Source organism: Ovis aries, chromosome 5, assembly GCF_016772045.2.
Source record: "Ovis aries strain OAR_USU_Benz2616 breed Rambouillet chromosome 5, ARS-UI_Ramb_v3.0, whole genome shotgun sequence".
NCBI lineage: Eukaryota > Metazoa > Chordata > Mammalia > Artiodactyla > Bovidae > Ovis > Ovis aries.
Window position 1 is genome coordinate 99393885 of NC_056058.1, and position 21061 is coordinate 99414945.

Here is a 21061-nt window from a genome sequence, read left to right on the forward strand (position 1 = left end):
CTTCCCTGGTGGCTCAGCTGGTAAAGAATCCTCCTGCAATGCAGGAGACCTGGGTTCGATCCCTGGGTTGGGAAGATCCCCTGGAGAAGGGAAAGGCTGCTCAGCCCAGCATTCTGGCCTGGAGAATTCCATGGCCTGTATAGTCCATGGGGTTGCAAAGAGTTGGACACGACTGAGCGACTTTCACTTCACTTCACTACTGTGTGTCTGTCACTTTTCAAAATACATCCTCATTTCCTCCTCAGCTTATTTTGCAAATGAGGAAACTACCTAAAATAACTCACTTAAATCAGTAGAAGGGTTGGGGTTCCTCTAGATAGACTGACTCCAGATGAGTGTAGTTCCAGCGCTGTTTCAACCCACGCAGCTCCTAGAATTGCCCTGAGTGTAAAGAGTGAAGTGTCCCCTCTACCCCCAACCCCTCTGGATTAAAGCCAAGAAAGGGGCCACAGAGGCTGAGAAAGACTGCCTCCAGGGGAGACATTAAAATAAAAAGGGGTCAAGGAGCTGAGAAGGGCAGTTACAGTGCAGAGAGGCTGGGTGGGGAGAGCCTGTTTATACTCAGCTTCCCTGGCACAGCGCCCACTTGCTGGTACACAGACTGCCTGCCAGGCTTGCCTGTCAGCTCCTGCCACCTCATGCCACTCTGTGCCCCTCTAACCTGTGTCTATGGGCTTCCCTGGTGGCTCAGAGGGTAACGTGTCTGCCCACAATGCGGGAGACCTGGGTTCAATCCCTGGGTCAGGAAGATCCCCTGGAGAAGGCAATGGCAACCCATTCCAGCACTCCTGCCTGGAAAATCCCATGGACAGAGAAGCCTGGCAGGCTACAGTCCTTGGGGTTGCAAAGAGTTGGACACGACTGAGCGACTTCACTTTCTTTCACTTTTCGCCTATGTCTATTCTGAAGGCCAGTGGGCAGCTGAGAGACAGGTAATGAAGAATATTCCCAAGTGGAACACAAGTTTCCCTTCATTAATTTTTTTTCCAATGAAAGGATTTCTGAACACCCGGACTAGGTATGGAATGAGGTGTCCAAAACCGAACCTCCTCCTTCAAATATGATGGAAGGTGCACAGGTCTGAAAGGGCGTTTCCCTGTCTAAGTCCCAGGTCTTACATTAACTTGCTCTGGTTTCTGTATTTCCTTGTGGGAAAGGAGGGAACTGGGTTAAAAGTTCTAGAGTCCCTACCAATTCTGAAAACAACGTTGCTGGTGATAAGCGGTTAATATTCTATCTGAGCAGACATGAGAAATGCATGCAAACAGTTAAATATAGGGAAGAGCTGACATCTGTTGAAAGAAATATGAATAGAGGTTGCCCATGCGGATGTGGAGATTGATTGGAGTGGAAGTTGCTTGCTGATATGGTGGTTGCTCATTAAACTGTATATCTAAGGTGCGCATTAGAAATAAAGCACACTCAAAAATAAAGCAAAGCAAAAAAATATATAATGATACATAAGGGCTAAAAGTTCTCGGGAGGTGCTACATTAGGAAGCTGGTCAAGCCCAGTAACAGAGGCTGGTTTATATGTGTAAACTATTATTTTGCTTCCTTAAATATATTTTTTTAATTTTTATTTTTACTTTATTTTAGTTTACAATACTGTATTGGTTTTGCCATACATTGACATGAATCCACCACGGGTGTACATGCGTTCCCAAACATGAACCCCCCTCCCACCTCCTTAAATATTTTTGTTTCATGAAATACGTTTGAGATTTTTTTTATTTTTCTTTTTCCTTTTAAAAGTCTTTTAAAAATTGCATCACATTTTCCTTTGTCCTTCCTTTTTTCTTTTTTTTAAAATTAGCTGCTGCCATTTCTTCAAATGACCCTTCTTAGTTTCTTTTTTCAAATCTGGCAGTGACTGTGTGAAGCTTACCCATCTAGACAGTTCTTGGCACATAGTTAACACTTCATAAATATTAGTTACACAGAACCCTTGAGTTTATTTCACTATTTGTGCTTCAGCATGCTACATGTTTTTCTGTTTAATCAATTAATAATCCACCTACTTTTTAACATCCTTTTTGTATAGAGATATGTTAGTATACTTTTGAGTATTCATTAAAAATTTTCCTTGGTTCTTTCTTATGTAAAATTCTTGTCTTTGTTAAAAGTCTTGAACAGTTACTTTACTGCCTCCTGTCACCCTGGTAGTCAGCTAATTTATCCGGGGATGCAGAGAGCAAATTAAGAGTGATGGTGCTTGAAACGGATTCTTTTGTTATATCCTGTCTAAAAGTTAAAAGAGTGATTGGCCATGTATGATCTGCTGTGTTAGGTGACACCAGTATTGGAATATAATATAATTAAAATGCATTATACTCAAATGTCCTGCATTAAACGAGATGGAAAGATTGAAGGAAGGAGAAGAGACGTAAGAAGTTGGAATAATGCTCATCCTAAATAATGAAATATTTGGCCTTCCTTGATGGTCCCGTGGCTAAGACTCCATGCTCCCAGTGCAGGGGGCCTAGGTTCGATCCCTAGTAAGGAAATTATTCATAGATCCCACATGCTGTAACTTAAGAGTTCTCTTGCCCCAACCAGCTGAGACCTGGCATAGTCAAATAAATAAATGTTTTTAAAACATGAAGTATTAAGTTTGTTAAGAAGTGTAAGATAAGGGAGGGCTGATCATTTTCTGCATTGCTTGTGATGTCCCTTCCGTTCTATACTATCCCAATGCCATTGACATAGTTGACGAATTGTGGTTTCGCTTGTTTGAATTCATTTTGGGCCATCCTGATTTAATGTTGATTATTTTGGGCATTCTTTTTCTCCTCAGTCCCCTAAACTCTTACAAGTTCATTCTCAGTGTTGCTTACTTCCAAATTCGAAAGGCAGACTGGCCCTAGAGAGTGAGGGTGAGAACAGAAACGGAAGCAGTGGTCTGCTGTGCTGTGCTTAATCGATCAGTCATGTCTGACTTTTTGCGACCCCATGGACTCCTACCAGGCTCCTCTGTCCAGGGGATTCTCCAGGCAAGAGTATGGGAATGGGTTGCCATGCCCTCCTCCAGGGGATCTTCCCAATCCAGGGATTGAACCCAGGTCTCCCACATTGCTGGCAGATTCTTTACCATCTGAGCCACAAGGGAAGTCCAGCCTATCCCTTCGCCAGGGGATCTTCCTGACCCAGGAATTGAACTGGGTTCTCCTGCACTGCATGCAGGTTTTTGTTTTGTTTTGTTTTGTTTTTTTTCACCTGCTGAGCTACCAGGGAAGCCCAAAACAGTGGCATAGGGTATGAGGAATTGGGATGTGGCAGATAAAACTGAGGTGGGCAGGGTGGACCGTGGTTTGGTCCTGGAAGGCAGTGCCTGACTTCCCATTCTCCAGCAGGTAAAGGTAGGCTGGATCTATTTCCTTAGGCAGGCAAGAACGAGGAGGATTGAGGCTCAGTAACTTACGTGATTATAACCCTGGCTCCCAGGAGAGCTAACTCCAAGCTGGCCAAAAGGTTTAGTGGTTTAATTTGTACTGGTTTTGATAATTAGGGGTATCTAACCTAAGAGTGTTGATAGAGCACAAATAGACAATGGTAGTAGTGGTGTCTTGGAGAAGACAATGGCACCCCCCTCCAGTGCTCTTGCCTGGACAGTCCCATGGACGGAGGAGCCTGGTGGGCTGCAGTCCATGGGGTCGCTAAGAGTTGGACACGGCTGAGCGACTTCACTTTCACTTTTCACTTTCATGGATTGGAGAAGGAAAAGGCAACCCACTCCAATGTTCTTGCCTGGAGAATCCCAGGGATGGGGGAGCCTGGTGGGCTGCCATCTATGGGGTCGCACAGAGCCAGCCACGACTGAAGCGACTTAGCAGCAGCAGCAGCAGTAGCAGTGTCTAAAGTCATGGGAATAAAGGGATGGGATTAGAAAACTTCATAAAGAAAAAAAAAACATGTTGCCAGTGTTCTTTGTACAGTATCATTTCGAATTCTTGATTCTTTATAGTATAGTTTGATGGGAGGCCAGATTAGGTTCTAAGCCTCAAGATTAATGAATTCCCAAATGGATATTAACACCAAGTTCTTTCAAATGAAGAGAAACAGAGCATCACTTACATTTTTAAAGAATCCTGGACTGTTAAAATCTAAATGCCAAAGTTAGATTACAAAGCTGCAACATATTATAAATGTTTACATTAAATTCGTTAGACTCCTGTTAACATAGTTACAAAGTATGGTGCCTGAATATGTTGTAATGGAATTTGAGGGTAACACTAGAAATCCAAATTTATGGTTTCCCCCTAGCCAATTGCTTGCTCTTTTCCCACTGCCAATCTTACAAAATTTCTGAATAATGAATATTTAAAATTTTCCAAATAGATGTGATAGAAGTTATTTTTATAGAATTGTATAATATTTAGAACCAAACATTCTCAAAAGTTATCTCTTTGACATAGAAAAATTGAGGAAGAGAAGAATTGAATGAAGGTTAGAGTCACAGAGAAGACAGAAAATATTTTTAAAAAGCTACTCAGAATTCCTAGATCCTCCACATTTAAAAATTTTATCACCAAAGCGGAGAATTTTAACAGTATCACAGTTTGTTATAGGCACGAATAAAATAACAATGTTTGCTTAGCAATGCTGAGTTGAAATAGAGTCACAAATTGCTATAAAGTCCTACTACACTTGAAGGAAGAAAAGTTAGAAGAGAATTAAAATAATTTTTTAAAACAAAGTAGGGATGAATGGTATATTACACCCCCAATATTAAAAAGTACTAATCTGAGGTTAAAATACTTTTTCTCCTTAATAGGTTTCATTTTGAGTATCTGATTGTCATGTTGACCTTGGGTGGTAAGTAATTAGACACGCAAGACTGAGAAACGGATTGGTTCAGCCTTCTTGCATCTGTAACTTGCTTCCTGGAAGGAACACTGGAGCAGATGTCAAGCTACAGTCAGGGTGAGCAATTAAAATCAAGTAATCTTAGGGCACCCTGGACTAAGATTTATAGAGTTTGGATCCTCTCTTTCCCATGGGCCTGTTTTCCAAAAAATGGGTATGAAGGATGAAATGGAAACTAACCTAGAAGGAATCTCTGAACTCTGGTAGTCCTGAGATTAAGTTTACTATAAACCCTAAGATCCCATGCTTACTCGCTTTTAATGGACCTGTCCTCACGTTTAATTTGTAAAGCAGTTTCTGGCCTTGTGATAACACAGCCGCACGAAGGGACTGACTGTATCTCGGATAGACTCTGACCATGCTAAAGATATCAGTTCCACCTCCTTCTCTCTTAAGGAGGAATGAGCTTTCATTATTCTCTCTCTTTTGTGTGTGTTTCTAGTTTACTAAGCCATAAGTTAATTTTACTTAACAGTTATTTTATTGTGGTTAGGAGCACTGGAAACATTTAAAATGACATTTGGTTTGTTAAAACCCCACAAAGCTAGCAGATGGTTGAGGGAAGCAGCACTCAGGATGCCACTTGATCCTTAATTCAAGACCATACTGGATGCTGCATCTGGAAGAAGAGCTGTGCCAAGAACATTGCTGTTGAATGAGAGGCTGTTATTCATAAATATTTAGGAAAAATCAGAAGCAAGTGTTCATGAGCATAGTTCATTTCAGTTCAGTTCAGTTCAGTTCAGTCGCTCAGTCGTGTCCAGCTCTTTGCGACCCCATGGACTGCAGCATGCCAGGCCTCCCTATCCATCACCAACTCCCAGAGTCCACCCAAACTCATGTCCATCAAGTCAGTGATGCCATCCAACCATCTCATCCTCTGTCATCCCCTTCTCCTCCTGCCTTCAATCTTTCCCAGCATCAGGGTCTTTTCTAATGAGTGAGTTCTTTGAGTCAGGTGGCCAAAGTATTGGAGCTTCAGCTTCAGCATCAGTCCTTCCAATGAATATTCAAGACTGATTTCCTTTTCGATGGACAGGTTGGATCTCCTTGCAGTCCAAGGGACACTCAAGAGTCTTCTCCAGCACCACAGTTAAAAAGCATCAATTCTTTGGCGCTCAGCTTTCTTTATAATCCAACTCTCACATCCATACATGACTACTGGAAAAACCATAGCTTTTACTAGATGAGCCTTTGTTGGCAAAGTGATGTCTCTGCTTTTTAATATGCTGTCTAGGTTGGTCTAGCTTAGTATATGAAATGAAAGAAATATCCCATTGGAGGAGGATTTTGCAAACACTTCCAAATCTGTAGTATTTGGCTCTGATGGTAAAAAAAAAAAAAAAAAAGAAAAAAAAGAAAAATCTGCCTGCAATGCAGGAGACCTGGGTTCAATCCCTGGATTGGGCAGATCCCCTGGAGAAGGGCATGGCAACCCACTCCAATATTCTTCACTGGAGAATTCCATGGACAGAGGAGCCTGGGGTGTACAGTCCATGGGGTCTCAAAAGAGTCAGACACAACTGAGCGACTAAGCATAGCACAGTATTTATTCATGTAACATTTTAGTAAACCTTTGGAGACTAGGCTTTTATAATGTAAATTTTATAGCTCTGTGGCTTTATTTTATTCATTCGGTGTACGAATGGAAGTTTTCATTTGTAATAGTCCCTGAAATAGTCATTATGTGTTTAAACCCCTCACACCAAAAGTAGAATCTCCAAGTTTTTGTCTTTAAATATTTCCCCAGTGCTTACAATATTAAAAGGCTTAGTATAATTGATTGGTAGCATGTATAACTGTGATAGCTGGCATCTGGTGACTTTTCCTGTTATTCTTTTTGTTCTTTTATTCTAACCACTCCATTTGTGAAAATTTTTATGCTTCCTGCTTAATACTTGCTAAGAATTATTTTTTTCCCCCAGTGAGGTAAAGAAAGAGGCTTCAAAGCAGTGTTAAATACAGGTGACAGCGTTTCCTAATTAGTTTTATGAGCACAAAAATAAATCACTTAAAAATTCATGAGCTCCTTTGACCTCATTTTTTTCATCGTAAGGAATGTAAACTTTCTGGAGTAAGGATTCTCTCAAGACATTTTTGTGTTTTAACCCATGTAGTTAGCGTATTGTTGCAAGATCTAAAGACCCATGTCTAGATGCCAAATTAGACTTCAGGAGACCCTGAAGGATACTGAATGGTCAGGAATTGGAAGTCATCCACTCCTGAGGTCGGTCTCCAGTTTGAGGACTGGCCTGTGAGGATGTTCTAATATGGAAAAGACTTGCAACTGGAGAGGAAATGCCTTTATACTGAGCATCAGTGCTCAGTGGCAGACCTGCCGACTCCTGACCTGTAATGTGTCAGCCTTGTGTGGAAATTACCAGGAAAAAAAAGAACCTTAATTTAAGCCATTTTCATATATGTGCATTGATTGGCTTATAGTTTTATTCTCCTCATCAAACATTTCCTTTCAGAACTCCTTAGAAGAAATTTTGGGTAGTGGATCTCCCTAGACGTGAGTGGTTTTGGATTCTCTAATAAAGTCATCATTCCTTCAGGATTTCAAGTTTTAGATCTATGCTTGCGGTGGGAAAGTAAATGTTACCCAAATCAAATAAACAGTGGAAAATTCTGAAAGATATGGGAATACCAGATCACCTGACCTGCCTCTTGAGAAACCTGTATGCAGGTCAGGAAGCAATAGTTAGAACTGGAATGGAACAACAGACTGGTTCTAAATAGGAAAAGGAAAAGGAGTACATCAAGGCTGTATATTGTCACCCTGCTTATTTAACTAATATGCAGAGTATATTATGAGAAACACTGGGCTGGATGAAGCACAAGCTGGAATCAAGATTGCTGGGGGAAATATCAATAACCTCAGATATGCAGATGACACCACCCTTATGGCAGAAAGTGAAGAGGAGCTAAAGAGCCTAAAACTCAACATTCAGAAAACGAAGATCATGGCATCTGGTCCCATCACTTCATGGGAAGTAGATGGGGAAACAGTGGAAACAGTGGCTGACTATTTTCTGGGCTCCAAAATCACTGCAGATGGTGACTGCAGCCATGAAATTAAAAGACGTTTACTCCTTGGAAGGAAAGTTATGACCAACCTAGACAGCATATTCAAAAGCAGAGATATTACTTTGTCAACAGAGGTCCGTCTAGTCAGGGCTATGGTTTTTCCTGTGGGCATGTATGGATGCGAGAGTTGAACTATAAAGAAAGCTGAGTGCCAAAGAATTGATGCTTTTGAACCGTGGTGTTGGAGAAGACTCTTGAGAGTCCCTTGGACTACAAGGAGATCCAGCCAGTCCATCCTAAAGGAAATCAGTCCTGGATGTTCATTGGAAGGACTGATGTTGAAGCTGAGACTCCAACACTTTGGCCACCTCACGAGAAGAGCTGACTCATTTGAAAAGACCCTGATGCTGGGAAAGATTGGAGGCAGGAGGAGAAGAGGACGACAGAGGATGAGATGGTTGGATGGCACCGCCGAATCAATGGACATGAGTTTGGGTGGACCCTGGGAGTTGGTGATGGACAGGGAGGCCTGGGGTGCTGCAGTTCATAGGGTCGCAAAGAATTGGACATGACTGAGCGACTGAACTGAACTGAACAAATCAAACAGATTATCAGTAGTTCAAGACAACAGGCTCAGAAGAGAATCAATAGCAAGCAGTCTTCCTAAGAACCTGACCATTTACTGTTTGCTTATGTATAAGATAACCTATCAAATACCAGATTTTAATGTTAGCATTCTGTACTGGAAAGACCATTTAATGTGGATTTATACGGCACTGGCCTAGAGTTCAAGCTCCAGGAGAACAGACTGTGTGAACCTGTCAAGTTGTGGAACCTCTTTGAGTTTCAATTTCACCACCAGTAATCAGAGTACCTATGAGAATAACTCTGTTTTCTAGTATTGAAGTATTATAAGACATATATGAGCTAATTTATGAGAGTTATTTGTGCATTGTAAAACCTGGGTTTGAATGCTGACTCTATCACTTTCTGGCTTGTATTTTTGGATAAATTACCTAATCTGTAAAACTTTATTTTCCAAAATTTAAAATGAGGATAAGTACACAATGTTTGCAGATTGATTGTTGTAGAGGAGCAGCTCAAAAGATGTTAGTTGCGGTTACCTTTTTTTTTTTTTAACTAACTCTCTGTGACTATATTTAGTATAGTCTAGGGATTATGGCCGGAGAAGGCAATGGCACCCCACACCAGTACTCTTGCCTGGAAAATCCCATGGACGGAGGAGCCTGGTAGGCTGCAGTCCATGGGGTCACTAAGAGTTGGACACGACTGAGCGACTTCACTTTCACTTTTCACTTTCATGCATTGGAGGAGATGGCAACCCACTCCAGTGTTCTTGCCTGGAGAATCCCAGGGACGGGGGAGCCTGGTGAGCTGTCGTCTCTGGGCTCGCACAGAGTCGGACACAACTGAAGCGACTTAGCAGCAGCAGCAGCATCAGGGGTCATAGCATTTGGTCCCATCACTTCATGGGAAATAGATGGGGAAGCAGTGTCAGACTTTATTTTTTGGGGGCTCCAAAATCACTGAAGAGGTGATTGCAGCCATGAAATTAAAAGACGCTTACTCCTTGAAAGGAACGTTATGACCAATCTAGATAGCATATTCAAAAGCAGAGTCATTACTTTGCCAACAAAGGTCCATCCAGTCAAGGCTATGGTTTTTCCAGTGATCATGTATAGATGTGAAAGTTGGACTGTGAAGAAAGCTGAACGCCGAAGAATTGATGCTTTTGAACTGTGGTGTTGGAGAAGACTCTTGAGAGTCCCTTGGACTGCAAGGAGATCCAACCAGTCCATTCTAAAGGAGATCAGTCCTGGAATTTCTTTGGAAGGACTGATGCTCAAGCTGAAACTCCAATACTTTGGCCACCTCATGCGATGAGTTGATTCATTGGAAAAGACTCTGATGCTGGGAGGGATTGGAGGCAGGAGGAGAAGGGGACAACCGAGGATGAGATGGCTAGATGGCATCACCGACTCAATGGACATGAGTTGGAGTGAACTCCGGGAGCTGGTGATGGACAGGGAGGCCTGGCATGCTGTGATTCACGGGGTCGCAAAGAGTCAGACAGGACTGAGCACCTGAACTGAACTGAACTGAGGGATTTAAAATAATGACACAGAATTTTGTTTGAAGTTATTCTAAGTCTATCCCAACAGATGTTTATTTTTACTTGAAAACCTGGTACTCTGCTTACTTTCCCGTAAATTTCCCATAACTCTTAAACAGTATGTAGAATGAGAAATTTGCTTCCTAAACAAATAATGTCCCCTCAATATGTCGTGTTTTAAGTTTCTGATATAAAAGACTAAGAAGGAATGGGTGTCTAGGATACTCTCAGGTTTGGGGGTTGTTTTTTTTTTTAATTTTGAGAGGAAAAAAACCTTTGAGGGCCCTGCGGGTTGCTCATGCTCTCTCTAGAGAACATATTTGAGATGCAGCAGCGATTACTTTACCTCTTAGAATCCATTTGAAGAGTCAGCCTCAAACCTTTTTCCTGAGGTAATGGGGTTCGCACTCTGTTGGGACTTCAATCCTTGAGGATACAAATTTGTTTCTAAATGTTCTAGCTAGTAATCCTATGCTCCTGAACAAGTTTTACCTTGTAACTGACACTCTTGGAATGGAAAACACAGACCTTGGACCTCTTTCTGTCGGCCTGATTAGAAACTCCAAAGGCTTCAGCCGGAAGTATTCCGTCTTGAAATACTTCAGCTGCTCCTCGTCTTTTTTCTTTGATGTTGGTGTCATTGAGGGAATGTGATGGTACCTGAATTTAAGAGGACAGTAATGATGCTTTCCTACCCCAGTCAACAGTACATGAAAAATTCTCCTTTTAATGTCCTTAATTTTTTTCCCTACTTTTAAAAGAAAAATATGCTGAGATATTTTCAGTTTAAATATATCCCTTGATAATTAAAAATGTTCTGAGGCAATTTGTTCGGTTGGAATTCATTACCAAAGGCGTGAAAGTCAAGAACCAGTCTTGACTGGTTGACTTGACTTTTCTTTTCTGTCCTCTTTCAACAAGCCAGCTGTTAATCCCTGGAATGGTGATATAGGTAGGTTGAAACGTTATGAGCCTTAGAAAATAAAAACATAAAATATTAGTAAACATGTTTTCAGACACCTTCCTGATTATATTCTATTACTCTCATTCTCTTATTTTAAATGATATCCTAATATCAATAATGAACATTTTGAATAAATATTACTAATTTTAGAAAATGTCTGTAAATTTGAAACATCCCGAGTCTGTTTTTATGAAGCATACTTTTCTATAGCCAGGATTCAATGGAATGTAAAATATAAATTACATCTCTCTTGAAGGTCACCATGAGTTTAATATAAGAACTGCTCAGACTACACTGAATAATTTAGAAAAAGTTTCAATTTTTTTTCTAAAATGTTCTATTTATCGCCCTTTTTTCTTGGATGTATTTTACTGACTCTGCGTTTACCTTGTCTTGACGGTGTCTGGTCATAACTTTGAATGTCGGTTGTGTCCGTGCTGTGGCAACCAGGGAGTGCAACCTGGGGAACGCTGATTTCAGCACTGGAGCTCTGATTTACTATCCACTCTCTGACTGTCTAGGGTAAGTTAATACTTAGCCTTTCTGAGCCTCAGTTTTCTCATCTGAGAAGTGGGGCTAGAAATACCCTTCTTACGGTGGTGGTGAGGATTACAGGAGATTGAATCGTGTCTAATGATGTCTGGCATATGGAAAGCTCTCAGTAAGTTCAGTCCCCTAGTTCATAGTGGATGAAAATAAAAATGCATATGGTTGGGTTTGGACTTCAGCTGTGACCTCAGTTGTTGACTGTTGTTCATTTCTTTGTTTGCTTTTTACTTAAAAATAAGTGAATGAAGCTATGTAATTTCCAAAGTAGATATGGCTTTCACCCTAGGCTTGAAATATGTATGAGTAAATCAACTGCATTTACAAATAATAAACTCATACCTCATAGAGTTATTTTAGAGATTCCAAGATATATAACAGTTCAGAGACCAAAGCACATGCTATGTTTTTTTCTAACAGAAAGATGAGATCTTTCTGAAAGCACATGCTATGTTTTTTCTAACAGAAAAATGAGATCTTTGTGATAGAGCCTGGGTACTCCAAGCCTGGCTAAAAGTCATGTGTGCAAAGCATTTTCCAGGTATGCCAGTTTCGGTTGATCTTTATGTATTTCATTAGAAAAAACTAAGCTTTAAATGATTACTATTAATAATCAAATTAGCTGGACTTAGAAAATATATTTGAGAATATATTCATATAAACAGCTGCCCCTTTTGGATCTTTACTATGTATTCTTTAAAGAGCAAAAAATTAGCAGTTAGGAGTTTTTAGCTTTTAGAAAATTGTACTTGTGAGAAATAATTTTGAATATACCGTATCTTTTATTCAAATGTAGACAGATTGTTCATGTGTATTTTACCTTTAGAAATCTCAGAATCCAGAGAAGAGTAATTAGTCCTTCTTTCTGGGCTCTGGCATTGGACCAGCTCAATATTCTGCAATATGTATAAGTTTCTTTTTATATACCTAGCAATATATATAAATTTTTTCAGTCTATTCGGCCAATATTTCTGTGTATAATCAGAGCTTATATCTAGCTGGCATGCACTGGTATGACTGTCATAGTTGTGTGGCTGGCTTTCCTTATGATTGATCAGTACCTATGTAGTAGCTGTTGTACAATTGTTTTGAGTATTACCCCTGCCCAGAACTATTTATACCTACATCCCTGTTTTCTCATGTAAGACTAATATCATCTTGTTATGCATTCTTTCTTCGTCTTTTACTCCAGGAAGGTTGGAGTCACCAGAGTGAGATGGTTTTTAGCTTTTGGCTAGATCTTTCTGTTGAAGAGCTGCAGCATCTGCTGGCTTGTGGCTTAATTTGTTACTGTACTGAACTTCAGGACTTTATACAGGGTGTGGCATGCCAGCTCTGAAATGTGTTATTAGGCCCCCTTTGTCATGGTTTATTGATTTTTTTCAGAGTATTTTTAGATACAGACTCATAACTACTCATATGTCCTTCTCCATGACTTGCCTATTGCCGGAAATTCCTCTGATGAGAAGACACGTTGGAAAGTCCATCATTACGCTTGAGTGGCAGAGGTCTTTGTAGGGGATTTGCTAATGCTAGAAATCAGGTTCACGTCATAAGGAGCATTTAGATCATCTTAGGTCTCATCCTAACTGGTCATTTGACACCATCAAATGCCAAGGTTGCCAAGATTGTGGCCCAGTCTACTGCCCCTGTTACGTTGTCTATTTTACTGAATGATATTCTCTTTCTGTTAATTAAGAATATTGTAGCCCATGGCAACTTAAGTATTTTTGCTTTGAAAAAGATGGAGGCTGAGGCTAAAAGAGTCTCACAGATTTAATAGGAACAGTGCTTTTAACAGGGCTTCCAGGTGGGCTAGTGGTAAAGCACCCATCTGCCAATGCAGCGGACGTAAGAGACACAGGTTCGATCTCTGGGTCAGGAAGATCCTGTGGAGGAGGGCATGGCAACCCACTCCAGTATTCTTGCCTGGAGAATCTCATGGACAGAGGAGCCTGACGAACTCTTCTCTGTGACCAACTATAGTCCATGGGGTCGCAAAGAGCCAGACATGACTGAGCTACTGAACTGAACTGAGCTGATAGTCCATAGGCTGGCAGAGAGTGGCACACAACTGAAGTGACTTAGCAGGCGGGCAGGTGCTTTTAATAGATATTAGATCTCTCAGCTCAGTTCAGTTCAGTTCAGTCGCTCAGTCGTGTCCGACTCTTTGCAACTCCATGAATCGCAGCACGCCAGGCCTCCCTGTCCATCACCATCTCCCAGAGTTGACTCAGACATGATGCCATCCAGCCATCTCATCCTGGGTCGTCCCCTTCTCCTCCTGCCCCCAATCGCTCCCAGCATCAGAGTCTTTTCCAATGAGTCAACTCTTCGCATGAGGTGGCCAAAGTACTGGAGTTTCAGCTTTAGCATCATTACTTCCAAAGAAATCCCAGGGTTGATCTCCTTCAGAATGGACTGGGTGGATCTCCTTGCAGTCCAAAGGACTCTCAAGAGTCTTCTCCAAAACCACAGTTCAAAAGCATCAATTCTTCGGCACTCAGCCTTCTTCACAGTCCAACTCTCACATCCATACATAACCACAGGAAAAACCATAGCCTTGACTAGATGGACCGTAGTCGGCAAAGTAATGTCTCTGCTTTGAATATACTATCTAGGTTGGTCATAACTTTCCTTCCAAGGAGTAAGCGTCTTTTAATTTCATGGCTGCAGTCACCATCTGCAGTGATTTTGGAGCCCAAAAGAATAAAGTCTGCCACTGTTTCCACTGTTTCCCCATCTTTTTCCAATGAAGTGATGGGACCATATGCCATGGTCTTCGTTTTCTGAATGTTGAGCTTTAAGCCAACTTTTTCACTCTCCTCTTTCACTTTCATCCAGAGGCTTTTAGCTCCTCTTCACTTTCTGCCATAAGGGTGGTGTCATCTGCATATCTGAGGTGATTGATATTTCTCCCGCCAATCTTGATTCCAGCTTGTGTTTCTTCCAGTCCAGCGTTTCTCATGATGTACTCTGCATAGAAATTAAATAAGCAGGGTGACAATATACAGCCTTGTTGTACTCCTTTTCCTATTTGGAACCAGTCTGTTGTTCCATGTCCAGTTCTAACTGTTGCTTCCTGACCTGCATATAGGTTTCTCAAGAGGCAGGTCAGGTGGTCTGTATTCCCATCTCTTTCAGAATTGTCCACAGTTTATTGTGATCCACGCAGTCAAAGGCTTTGGCATAGACAATAAAGCAGAAATAGATGTGTTTCTGGAACCCTCTTCCTTTTTCCATGATCCAGCAGATGTTGGAAATTTGATCTCTGGTTCCTCTGCCTTTTCTAAAACCAGCTTGAACATCAGGGAGTTCACGGTTCACGTATTGCTGAAGTCTGGCTTGGAGAATTTTGAGCATTACTTTACTAGCATGTGAGATGAGTGCAATTGTGCAGTAGTTTGAGCATTCTTTGGCATTGCCTTTCTTTGGGATTGGTGGCCACTGCTGAGTTTTCCAAATTTGCTGGCATATTGAGTGCAGCACTTTCACAGCATCATCTTTCAGGATTTGAAACAGCTCAACTGGAATTCCATCACCTCCACTAGCTTTGTTCGTAGTGATGCTTTCTAAGGCCCACTTGACTTCACATTCCAAGATGTCTGGCTCTAGATTAGTGATCACATCATGATTATCTGGGTTGTGAAGATCTTTTTTGTACAGTTCTTCCATGTATTCTTGCCACCTCTTCTTAATATCTTCTTCTTCTGTTAGGTCCATACCATTTCTGTCCTTTATTGAGCCCATCTTTGCATGAAATCTTCCCTTGGTATCTCTAATTTTCTTGAAGAGATCTCTAGTCTTTCCCGTTCTGTTGTTTTCCTCTATTTCTTTGCATTGATCGCTGAAGAAGGCTTTCTTATCTCTTCTTGCTATTCTTTGGAACTCTGCATTCAGATGCTTATATCTTTCCTTTTCTCCTTTGCTTTTAGCCTCTCTTCTTTTCACAGCTATTTGTAAGGCCTCCCCAGACAGCCACTTTGCTTTTTTACATTTCTTTTGCATGGGGATGGTCTTGATCCCTGTCTCCTGTACAATGTCACAAGCCTCAGTTCGTAGTTCATCAGGCACTCTATTTATCAGATCTAGGCCCTGAAATCTATTTCTCGCTTCCACTGTATAATCATAAGGGATTTGATTTAGGTCATACCTGAATGGTCTAGCGGTTTTCCCTACTTTCTTCAATTTGAGTCTGAATTTGGCAATAAAGAGTTCATGATCTGAGTCACAGTCAGCTCCCAGTCTTGTTTTTGTTGACTGTATAGAGTTTCTCCGTCTTTGGCTGCAAAGAATATAATCAATCTGATTTGGTGTTGGCCATCTGGTGATGTCCATGTGTAGACTCTTCTCTTGTGTTGTTGGAAGAGGGTGTTTGCTATGACCAGTGCATTTTCTTGGCAAATTAGATCTCTGACTCTGACTTTTTGGTGATCTGAGAGGGTTTGCAAAGTAACTCAGATGCAAGTAACTCTCTTGATTTATAGTTTAGAGAGAGTTCAGCACAGGTAACTTACTAGCCCAGGGATGGATAAGTTTCAACTTCCATGTCAGATATAATCAATTGGGATTTGGACTTTTGGAAGTGATAGGCTTGATATTCTTCAGTTGTATCAAGGTCACATAACTGATCTGTTGTAGTGTCTGGACTGAAATCTAGTTCTTTTGGTTTCTAATCTCATTTTCATTTCTCCTAGTCATTTTATTATAAACCTCATGAAAACCTTTATACTGAATACATTTTTATAACCTTGTAATCCATTGTGCAGGCATGAAAAGTTAAGACTCTGACATTTTTATTATATGCAAAGAAAGTGAAAATTATCTTGTTAAAAATATCATGGTTATTATTCAATTTGGAAAATGCAGAATTCATGTGAGAAAGAAAAATACAGTTTCATATGCACATCTTTTTAAGCATGACCCTTCATTATTAAGCTCTTTTCTTACAAAATGTGCCATCAGCTTTTTAAAGGACACATTTCAACAAGGATTAAATCTTTGGGGAATTAGCCTGAGTTATTTATAAGTACAGGCATACCTCAGAGATAGAGCAGATTCAGTTCCAGACCACCACAGTAAAGTGAATATCACAATAAGGTGAGTCACACAAACTTTTTTGTCTCCCAGTACATAAAAAGATGTTTATACTTTACTGAAGTCTATTAAGTGTGCGATAGCACATACTTAATTTAAAAAGTACTACATTGCTAAAATATGGTAACCGTTATCTGAGTCTTCAATGAGTCTTGATCTTTTGCAATGGTAACTTAAAGATCACTGATTGAGTGAAGTAAGTCAGAAAGAGAAAACAAATGTTTATTAATGCATACCTATAGAATGCAGAAAAATGGTACTGAGGAACCTATTTGCTGGGGAGGAATAGAGAGACACAGACATAGACAACAGACTTGTAGGCACAGGCTGGGAAGGAGAGGGTGCGATGAATTAAAGTGAGTGGCATTGAAACACTCATCACCATGTGTAAAATCGATAGCTAGTGGGAATTTTCTTCATAACATAAGGAGCTCAGTCTGTTGCTCTGTGACAAACTAGAGGGGTAGGATGGGGTGGAGGTGGGAGGTCGGTTCAAGAAGGAGGGGACATGTATACCTGTGGCAGATTCATGCTGATGTATGGCAGAAACCAGCACAGCATTGTAAAGCAAGTATCTTCCAATTAAAAATAAATTTTAAAAAATTGACAAGTTAAGGATATCAATTTAAATTTGAATTAAAGTTTTAAAGAATGTAATTCTCGCATCTTAAGTAATAATAAAAACATGAGTTTGATATGCTAAAAAGGATTACTGATCATAGATCATCATAACACATACAATAATTAATAATGAAAAGCTTGAAATATTACAAGAATGATTCAAATGTGACACAGGCACGCAAAGTGAGCAAATGCTGTTGGAAAAATGGTGCTGATAGGTTTGCTGGATAGAGGGTTGCCACAAGCTTTCAATCTGTAAAAAATTATCTGCAAATCATGGTAAACAAGGTAAGCCTATAATTGCCAAAACATGCACATATATATGTGTGTGGATAGAAATATATTTATCGATACAGAAGAGAAATGTTTGTATTGTGATGTTATGTATAATACAACTGTATTTCATACCATTTTTAACCCTGTGGATATGGTTTGTGTGTTTCCCTGGATATCATTGTTGGCACACAGCAAATATCTAACGCAAATGATGACTCTTTTCCCATATCGTACTTCTCTTAAGTAGAAAAAATTTACTGCAGTGCTCATGTGGTAGAATTTTTAAAATCTGTTAAGATGCTCTGTGAATTTCATGGCATTCTGCTATGGTATTATCCTTCTTAAAATAGAACTAGTCTCTTCCTCACTGTCCCCCTCTCATATACACTACACCTTCCTCCAGCCATTTGCCTTTCCTGAGACATACTCTGTTTTCATCTTAGTAACCAGAGGTACCAAAGTCCTACATCCCATTGAAACCCAGGCTTTAAAGATTATCAGCAGCTGTTCCCTCTTTTTTTGCAGTTCTCTGTAGCTTGAAAAATTGGGAAATGTCCAAATTAACCATGATCACGACTTTCCAAACTTTTCTGTGTCCTGGCATTTGAGTTCTACTTTGTGTCTTGCCCTGAGTTAATTATTTCAGGGATATACAGTAATTCCTTTTAAACAGGAATAGTAAGATATTATTGGAGCTAGCATCCTCTTAAGGCAGGCTTGACACTAACCCTTGCTCACACCTAGGACAAAGTCAAGCCACTGCTGCTAAGTCGCTTCAGTCGTGTCCAACTCTGTGTGACCCCGTAGATGGCAGCCCACCAGGCTTCCCTGTCCCTGGGATTCTCCAGGCAAGAACACTAGTGGGTTGCCATTTCCTTCTCCAAAAGTCAAGCTAATCTAGTGTATTTTCAGGGGCTTTCATGTTCTCTTTGTTTCCAAATATTATCTCCAGTTTCTCTTATTCTTATATACTGCCCTTGATTCTGTAATTATATGCCAGCTTTCTTGTACGAACCAGTTGGAATGCTAAGTCATGGGAAGCTCAATCATATAAAAGTGTGTAAGCTGCCCAACTGGACATATAACCAACTCTAGACAGGCGGGAGACAGAACAGGTACGGGACCAGGGACGTAGGCTTTGTGTCAGTTGGTCCTGACGTGAAGCCTTTTCTTTGAGACACTGTGTCACTGAACAAGTTAAAGTCACGTCACTTCACTTAGGCCACTGTGTTCTCATCTATACAACGGAGGTAATACTGTCCCATCAACTGTATTGTCAGATTAAAACAAAAGCCTATGAAAAAAATTGAGCCACTTGCTTAGTTTTTAGTCAGTGAGAATGTCCGTTAGTGTAACAACAAAATGGCAGCGCAGTGGACGACAGGGGCCGGGCAGGTGAAGAAAGGAGCAGATGAGGACTCTGAAGGCAGATGGGACGGGATGGTACCTTTCCGCGAAATCCTTCCTGTTCACCTGCTGTGAGCGGAGGGAGCCTAGCAGCTCTGCCTGCTATTACACTCTGCAGGCGCCTGCAGCTTCCCTTCCCATCATTGATAAACATTTTAGCTTGTTTTTCTTTGATGATATTATAAACAGGGATTCTCCTTGTCAAATTAAGTATTTATTAATTGACGGTTTCTTCCCTCAAGGAGCTCTTAGGTAGAAATAATATGGACACACAGGAAATGAAGTACGGAGCTTGTTCTCGAAAGATTATCAGTGCTACAGGCTACTGGGGAAGGGGATGAACACATTGTGGAGATCAAACCTTGTACGAATGACAACTCTTCTTTTCTTGATGTATCCATTGAAAGAAAATGGCATAAAAGTATTTTTGACATAAGGATTCAGTAAGTTTAATCCTGGAACAGCTACTATAGAAGTCATAATTTTGTCAGATCTTGTTTGTGAGATTTTGGTTTCATAGAAAAAAAAATTTTTTTTTCAAGTGTTTGACTCATTTGCCATCAGTACTTGAAAGGCAGCTAGAGACTTGGCTTCTTCACATTCCAATGAGTGGAGCCCAGAACTACCAAGGCAAAGGCCTCTTGCTCTGGTCCCCCAGAAACCCACATTTTCTGGCAGCAGTTTCTGCCCGGAGCTATTTGTGATCATCTGAAAGTCGCTCAGTCATGTTCGACTCTTTGCGACCCCATGGACGGTAACCTACAAGGCTCCGCAGTCCACAGGATTTTCCAGGCAAGAATAGTGGAATGGGCTGCCATTTCCTTCTCCAGGGGATCTTCCCAACCCAGGGGTCAAACCCGGCTCTCCTGCATTGCAGACAGATGCTTTACTTTCTACTAAGCAGTTATAATACAATGGCTAAAGTACAGTATTTATATGTGTAGGTGTTCATGGGACCAAAATGAAGAGGTACTGGTGTGTCCTTATTTTCCTGACAATTCTGATTCCATAGAGAAGAGAATCAAAGGCATATATAACTAATTTAATTACTGAATGTGTTTGACATTAAAGACTTCTTATTTTTGTTTTTGAAATTTTTGATCAAAGACGGATTTGAAATGTATTCTTTAATTTCACATTGAGCATTTGGTTAAACAAAAGATTTTTTGAGTATGTGGAAACTCTCCTGAGTTTACTCAACTTACTGATTCACTAGGCATGTGATGATTTTTAAAAAAGAGAAACATCTCATTTCCATTCTACATTATTTAGCAATCTTTTCCCCTTCATTTAGGAACATTTGGCTTGAACCTGAGTTTAATAGAGTTTGCTATAATATCATAGTGTTACTGACGACCTGCTATGTCCTGTGCTAAGTTTTAGAGGTATAATAGCGAATGAAACACAAAAAATCCCTGCTTGCATAGAGCTTATAGTCAGAAATTAAGGCCTGTTTTTAAAATACTGCAATGAGACCAAGCATTTCGGAGCAGTGAAGGGAGATGGGGAGGCTGAAGCACAGGGAGGTTGCAGTGTGAGATGTGGAGGTCAGCAAAGACCTTGCAGAGACGGTGACAATCGAACAAAGACCTGAGGGTGAGCAAGAGTGGAAACCACTTGTGTGGGGAAAGTCCGCGTGTGTGTGAAAGTCCCTCAGTCGTGTCCGACTCTTTGCGACCCCATGAACTATACAGTCCATGGAATTCTCCGGGCCAGAATATTGGGGTGGGTAGCCTTTCCCTTCTCCAGGGGATCTTCCCGACCCAGGGATCGAACCCAGGTCTCCCGCATTGCAGTTGGATTCTTTACCAGCTGAGCCACCAGGGAAGCCCACTTGGCTCCATGCAGCAAGAATATTCTAGGCAGAGGAAGCAGCAAGTGCAGAGACCCTGAGCGTGACAGAACAGCAAGGGGCCAGCAAGTGTGGAGGCTGGTGAAGGAGAACCTGGTTTTGTAGGGCCCTGCATGCCTGTGGCAACCCACTCCAATGCTCTTGCCTGGAGAATCCCAGGGAGGGGGAGTCTGGTGGGTTGCTGTCTGTGGGGTTGCACAGAGTCGGACATGACTGAAGTGACTTAGTAGCAGCAGCAGCAGCATGCCAGCGGAAGCGTGCTGGCTCTT

General features: G+C 41.0%; 1 protein-coding gene across 22 annotated transcripts in view; it reads left to right on the forward strand.

The window, feature by feature from the left end:
* The window catches only part of PAM (peptidylglycine alpha-amidating monooxygenase), a 321661-nt gene that overhangs the window by 79102 nt on the left and 221498 nt on the right, over window positions 1-21061 (forward strand). For 4 of the 22 annotated variants that reach the window (XM_060416041.1, XM_060416039.1, XM_042250795.2 and 1 more), the window contains one exon: window positions 4774-4922. The exons of the other annotated variants lie outside the window; for them this stretch is intronic. The gene's annotated coding sequence lies outside the window, so the exon portion shown is untranslated. The remainder of the gene's footprint in view (window positions 1-4773; window positions 4923-21061) is intronic. 22 annotated transcript variants of the gene reach the window in all.